At 38.8% G+C, this 7,270-nt stretch overlaps 1 protein-coding gene across 7 annotated transcripts in view; it reads right to left on the bottom strand.

The window, feature by feature from the left end:
- The window catches only part of LOC141570137 (uncharacterized), a 142,932-nt gene that overhangs the window by 11,411 nt on the left and 124,251 nt on the right, over positions 1–7,270 (bottom strand). The window lies entirely within an intron of this gene.

The following is a 7,270-nucleotide window of genomic DNA, read 5'->3' as shown; positions in this document are numbered from 1 at the left end:
CCTCTTCTCCTCCTCCTCCCCCTCCTCCTTCTTCTTCTGTGTCTTGTTCTTTTTTCGTTGTCGTTTCACATTTCTTGTAATACTGGCTTGTTGGTGCTGAACTCCACCGTCTTTATCTCTGGAAAGTCTTTACCTCTCCATTGATTCTAAATAAAAGCCTAGCTGGATACAGTAATCTTGGTTGTAGATTATGCTTTTCATCACTTTCAATATTTTCCAATCTCTTCTGACCTGCAAATTTTCTATTGAGAGATCACCTGACAATCTTATGAGATCTCCATTGTACGTGACTAACTACTTTTCTCTTGACGGTTTTAATATCCTCTCTCTGTCCTTACCCTTTGGCATTTTAATTATGATATGTTTTTGTGTGGGCCTATTTGGGTTCATTTTGTTTGGAACTTTTGTGTTTCCTACGCTTGTGTGTCTATTTCCTTCTCCAGGTTAGGAAAGGTTTCCATCATTATGTATTCCAATAGGTTTTCTTCCTTTTTTTAATTTATTACGGTGACAATTGTTAGTAAAATTACATGGATTTCAGGTGTACAATTCCGTATTACATCATGTATAAATCCCATTGTGTGTTCACCACCCAGAGTCAGTTCTCCTTCCATCACCATATTTGATCCCCTTACCCTCTCCTCCAACCCCACCCTTACCCTCTAACCACTAAACTATTGTCTGTGTCTATGAGTTTTTGTTTCTCATTTGTTTGTCTTGTTCTTTTGTTGTTTTTGGTTTATATACCACATATCAGTGAAATCATGTGATTCTCTGCTTTTTCTGTCTGACTTATTCGCTTAACATTATACTCTCAAGATCCATCCATGTTGTCACAAATGTTCCTATATCATCTTTTCTTACCGCTGAATAGTATTCCATTGTGTATATGTACCACAACTTCTTTATCCATTCATCTATCGAAGGACATTTTGGTTGTTTCCATGCCTTAGCCACCGTAAACAAAGCTGCAGTGAACACTGGAGCACACATGTCTTTATGGATAAATGTTCTCAGATTTTTGGGGTAGATACCCAGGAGAGGGATTCCTGGGTCATACGGTAATTCTATTCATAATTTTTTGAGGAACCTCCACACTGCCTTCCATAACGGCTGCACCAGACTGCATTCCCACCAACAGTGTATGAGGGTTCCTTTTTCTCCACAGCCTCTCCAACACTTGTTAGTGTTTGACTTGCTGATGATAGCCATTCGGACTGAAAGAAATTGAAGAAGGCACAAAGAAATGGAAAGACATTCTGTGCTCATCGATTGGAAGAATCAACATAGTTCAAATGGCCATATTACCCAAAGCAATATACAGATTTAATGCAATCCCCATCAAAATCCCAATGGCATTTTTAAAGAAATAGAACAAAAATATCATCAGATTTGTTTGGAACCACAAAAGACCCCGAACAGCCAAAGCGATCTTAAGAAAAAAGAACAATACTAGAGGTAAGACACGCCCTGACTTTAGCTTGTAGTACAGGGCTACAATCATCAAAACAGCATGGTCTTGGCAGGAAAACAGACACAGAGACCAACGGAATAGACTTGAGAACGCAGAAATAAAACCACTTAAATGTGGACAGACAATTTTGACAAAGAAGCTAAAACATCCAATAGAGGAAAGACAGCCTCTTCAATAAGTGGTGCTGGGAGAATTGGATAGCCACGTGCGAAAGAATGAAACTGCACTGCTATCTGTCACCATGTACCAAAATTAATTCAAAATGGATCAAAGACTTAAGCATAAGACCTGACACAATAAACTGCATAGAAAAAACATAGGTACTAAACTTATGGACCTTGGGTTCAAAGAGCATTTTATGAATTTGACTCCAAAGGCAAGGGAAGTAAAAGCTAAAATAAACGAATGGCACTATATGAAACTTAAAAGCTTCTGCACAGCAAAAGAAACCATCGACAAAATAAAGAGGCAACCAACTGAATGGCAGAAGATTTCTGCAAACAGTGCCTCCGATAAGGGACTAATCTCCAAAATATTCAAAGAACTCATGAAACTCAACAACCACTAGGTTTTCAATTCGCTCTCTCCTTCTTCTCCTTTCGATAGCCTTACGAATGTTGTTACACTTGATATTGTCCCAGACATCCCTGAAAGTATTTTCTGTTTTATTTATTTTTTATTTATGTTCATTTTTTTTCTGTTCTGATTGGGTGTTTTCTGCTACCTTGTCTACCAAATCACTATTGGAACCTCTGCTTCACCAAATGTGCTGCTGATTCCATCTATAAATTATTCATTTAAATACTGTATTTTTCATTTCAGACTTTTTTTTTAAGGATTTCTATGTCTTTTTTATATTTGCTGTCTCTCTGTTGAAGTTTTACCTACTTTATGGATTCTTCCCCTCATTTCATCTTGCATCCTTATAACTAGTATTTTGAACTCTGTATCTGGTATATTGCTTGTGTCCATTTGGTTTACCTCTTTTTCTAGAGTTTTATCCTGTTCTTTCATTAGGGAAATGTTTCTTTCTCTCTTGTTTTTTCACTGCCTCTCTGTGTTTGTTTCTATGTATTATGTAGATCTGCTAATTCTCCTCATCTTGGCAGCATTGGCTCATATAACAGGTGTCCTGTGTGTCCAGTGGTACAGTCTCCCTGGTCACCTTAGCCAGGTTCTCCAGAAGCTCGTGTGGGTGGTGTGTGCCCTCCTGTTGTACTTGAGCCTTGATTGTTGTTGGCGCATCAGTGTGTGGAATTGACCCTCAGGACGACTGGCTGTGACTACAGTAGATGAGCTGATGTGTGTGGGCTGACGTCACAGAGTGGGATCGGCTGTAGCAGGGCTCCGGTGTCTGCTCAGTCCATGGCTTGGGCGTGCCATTTGTGGAGCTAATTGGGTGTTGTTCTGGTGTTGCTGAAGCTGATCACCAGGTGTGTTGGATTTGGGGCCTCTTGGGAGGGGCTGTGGGGCAGGCCCAGGTCAGCTGCTGCTTGTGCCCAACCCGGAGCCACCCAGTAGAAGCTACAATGTGACCTACTCTTGGTAGCTGCCTTTGTGGGTTTGGAGGCCCCTGGGAGAGGCTATGCTGTGACGCAAGACAGGATGATGCATAGGATACTAGAAAGAAACGGAGGTCCTCAATAGCAGCCTTAGTGACTGTCTTAAACAGAATTGTGATGGTGCAACACCTCTGTTTACTGAGTGACTCCCCATTACGTGAGGGTAAAATTCATATGCTAGCATGACACGTGCCTTCTTTGATTTGGATTATACTAACAGTAATCAGCTGAGCGCTGTTTTAATACAGGACAACTGTCTTGTTCAATTAAAACAGCATGCATTGAGTATCTTGCTAGGAACCATACTTGTAGTAGTACAAGTACAAAGTAATGGTGAGCTGATGCGAGGTGACAGCTGTTGAAAGAGATAAGAAAGGTGTGATCTTCTGATATAGGCAACTGCAGCCTAATGGTATATGCACTGTGTTTGAGGAAAGAACAGAATGGAATCCTGGATGGGTAACTCAATAGCTACAGAATCTTGGGAATAGTATAAAACACGTAGGCTTCCAAGTCATAAGGAATCAGTTTGGGTTCTGAAGTGAAGTTTACCTAAAAGCTAAAGAATTATTCCAGCTCGAACTATGCCCAAATGCATGATATTGTGCGTTCTGTGGATGTGTAAGTATCCTAATGAAATTCAGAAAGGAAGAATTTGGATTGTAGGGTTTGTTTGTAACTCGGAACTTTTAAGCATAATGTCTGGGACATCAAAGTATTATTATATTTGTATTGTCAAATAGATCTGCAAGGAACTTTTCTATGGTAGGAAAAGCATGGTGAATACTAATAATATGTTGGATTACACTAACAACAATTTGGCTGAGCGCTGCTTTACTATGTAACAACTGTCTTGTTCAGTTAAAATAGCATGCATTGAGTAACTTGATGGCAACTGTACTTGTAGTAATAGAAGTACAAAGTAATGATGAGCCAATGTGAGATGACAGCTGTGGAAAGACATAAGAAAGGTGTGATCTTGTGATATAGGCAACTGCTGCCTGCTGGTACAGACACTGTGTTTGATGATGAGAACACAGTAGAATCCTGCATGGGTCACTTACTAGCTGTGGGATCTTGGGGCAACTCCTTCTTAACCTGTCGGATGTCAGTGCCCTCATTTGTCATAATGGTACTAATGACTACCTTTGAGGTATGTGGAATGCACAAATGTGGTAACAAATGTGAAAACACTTCGAAAACTGTAAAGGGTGCTATAGAATGTAAAACACAATGATCACAGTGAGATGCAGCGACTTATTAAATATCGGGGACACTTTTTGTAAACCTGTAGGACAATCAAATGGCAGTAGTGTCAAGAACAGAGTGTAAAAGTTAGAAGGGGCACGTGGATTTCTAACCTGGGGGATGTTAAGTTTCAGAGACTGCGATTGGCAATACCCTGTAGACGTGTAGTGTTTTGGTACTTGAGGCTTTGTTGGTGCGAGCTGAATGTTTTCACCTTGAGTAAATTTCTAGTTGGATACCAGCTGTGTGCTGGGCAGTTAGACACTGACTGGAGAAGTTCAGGGGACAGCTGTAGCTGTACAAGCAGAAAAACAAGTGAACGACAGTCCATTATAAGTCACTATATCTGCGTCATTTAAGGAGAATGGAGAATGCTGGGTTAAAGAATATTGTCGGGGGTCGGGCATGGTTGTAGTTGGAATAGGAGTGAGTGGAATATCAGTGGTCAGGAAAGATCTGTGCGAGTTGGACAAATACTGACAAGTGAAGCATGAGAAGGAGCCAGTCGTGTGAAGATCTAGAAGCAAAACCTGCTGGACAGAGACTGCAATGCATCCCATCTGTCCATCATTCTATTCTAACCTCTTCCAATGCCCAGGAAGAGGAAGTGCCGTAACCATCATCAACCCATTTTTATACTTGTTGTTCTGTGTGGGAAAGAAGTAAAATGTGCATGGTAAGTGTCTGGTACATTTTAGATGATTATAATAAGTAAATGTTCTTATTTTTCCCTGATTACAAATTATTATACTTTTTTGAAAAGTTGCATAACTATATATACCATTTTTCCTATTATTTATTGACACATAATATAATGAAAAGTTTTTCTTATCTCTTTGCCACTTGGGTCAATGATTTTTTCTATCAAAATTTTTGTCAAATAACAGTTCGGTTTCTCCTAGCTCTTGTGGACCTAGATGAAGTAGGTTCTAAAATGTTCAGTTTAGACTCAGCTGGACATACACCAAGGTTTCTTACCTTGTCAAGCAAGTATCTTGTTTTAGCACTAAAAACAAAGCTGTGATTAGAAATATTTAACGGTTATATCAAGTGCACTTATCAAAGTATTAGGTTGTTGCGAAAGTAATTGGGGTTTAAAAGGTAAAGAACAAATTGCAAAATTGCAATTACATTTGCACCAACCAAATATTTCCTTAGATATGTATTTTTCAAAAAATGCTTTTCTTGGAGGTAAGAACTTCAACATTTTCATCCTGAATTATTAACTAGAGATGGTATGAAGTGTCCATGAGTTACTAATCATCTTGTTTCCTAACCCCTTCAGACCAGCATTGAAGTGGAAGATCCTGTTCCTGAGGAAGCTGTAGGAAAGTACGGTGAGCAACCCTGCAGACCAGGTGCACTTTGTAACACCAATTTAATTTTGGGAAGGAGTACACGAGGACGTTTGGCATGCGTGCAGTCTTCTCTTCCTCATTCCTTTTTTTTGTTACAAATTTAATTGAAGGAGTTGACATAAGTAACGTGATGTCATTGTTGCTATCAAAGTTTGAGAGAAAAGACATGGACAGGAATAAGAAAATGAGATTTTAAAAGTGTGACTTCACTAAAATGTTTCTCCTCTTGTTTCGATACCCCAAAAAGTCCCAGTTTGGAACCCCTGTGCTTATTAGGGGTTCTCAGGGGTTAATTATCACACTGGAAGATATTTCCAGGGTTTCCAAATGGTTATTTGAATTTTGTCGTTTGCCCAGAGTAAGCCTCAGTCGCTACCATGTCAATTGCGTTTTAACTTTACTTCCTCTTAGTGTTGTAACACTGATGCTCTTAAGCTAACCTGATGTTCTGATGAGCAGACACTGGCTGTGCGTGTACATGAACTTATGGAGTCTTTGATTATTAAAAATGAGAGAAGTAATTAATAGTAATGAATATCTGGTAGACACAGTCTTTGAAAACATTAATTCTGAATCTTTTGTGCCCCGGGATTCTTTTATGCTATTAAAACTTATTGAGAATTCCAAAGTATTTTCTTTTGTCGGTGGTCTCCATTGATAGTTACAATATTAGACTTAAAACCTGAAAATTTTAAAATACGAGCACACACAGGCATGCATTCCTTGAGCCATTAGAGCTACGAGCCAGTCACCATCAGACCTATGATGTTACCATCAGAGCTGTGATATCACGGCTGTGGAGAACTCTACTGTACACTTAGAAGAGAATGAGAGTGAAAATGGCCAATGACAGTCAGTGTTTCTGTGAAAATAGTTTTGACCTTTTCGGGCCCCTCGACTGACTGATCTTGGGACTTCAGGGATTCTCACATGACATTGGAAACTACTGTTTTAAATGATATACGGGCTCCCTGGTTGTGAAATGATAAAATAGTTTTAAAGCTTCTCTTCTACAGTTGTGGTTTTCTTTCACTTGTCTTTAAGATTTAAGGTGAGAATTTTGTTTAAAAAGCAAAAGGAAAATATATTCGTTTTCTGTCTCTTGGTGCCCTGTACTCTTTGGAGCTGACGTGGACCTAGTTTGATCGTATTTTTACTTGGAAACAATAAGGTCACCCAAGTCTGTCATTTGTCATTTGAATTTCAATTATCTAAAGCTTACAAAATGAATTCTGAAGATATTGAAGCATTTAGAAAAGACCATTTTCTTGTAATAAGTAGCTTCTTCTTTGAAATAGTACCATGCTTTAAAAGCTTTTTTTCTAATCCCATGTTTGTCACACATATTTGAACTTAAGATAAGTGGTTAGACATGACTTTGAGAACACAAAAAATTCACATCCGCACCATGTTAACTATTAAGGAAAGCTTTAATTGGAAACACATTATGTAATAGAAATTGCTGCGTGACAATAGTTAATTAAACTTACCTATGTAAATGGCAAGTATAGGACACCTAAAATAAAATGTACTCTGAAGGAGTAGTGTTTGGAGGAAAGGAGGATGTGTGACTGCTTCCGTGAAAAAGGAAGTTTACAAGATAGTCAACTTTGTGTAATTTTTACATC

This window comes from Rhinolophus sinicus, linkage group LG02, assembly GCF_036562045.2.
Source record: "Rhinolophus sinicus isolate RSC01 linkage group LG02, ASM3656204v1, whole genome shotgun sequence".
NCBI classification, from domain to species: Eukaryota; Metazoa; Chordata; class Mammalia; order Chiroptera; family Rhinolophidae; genus Rhinolophus; species Rhinolophus sinicus.
Note: the sequence above shows the minus strand (reverse complement) of the source record. Positions and strands in the feature narration are given on the sequence as shown.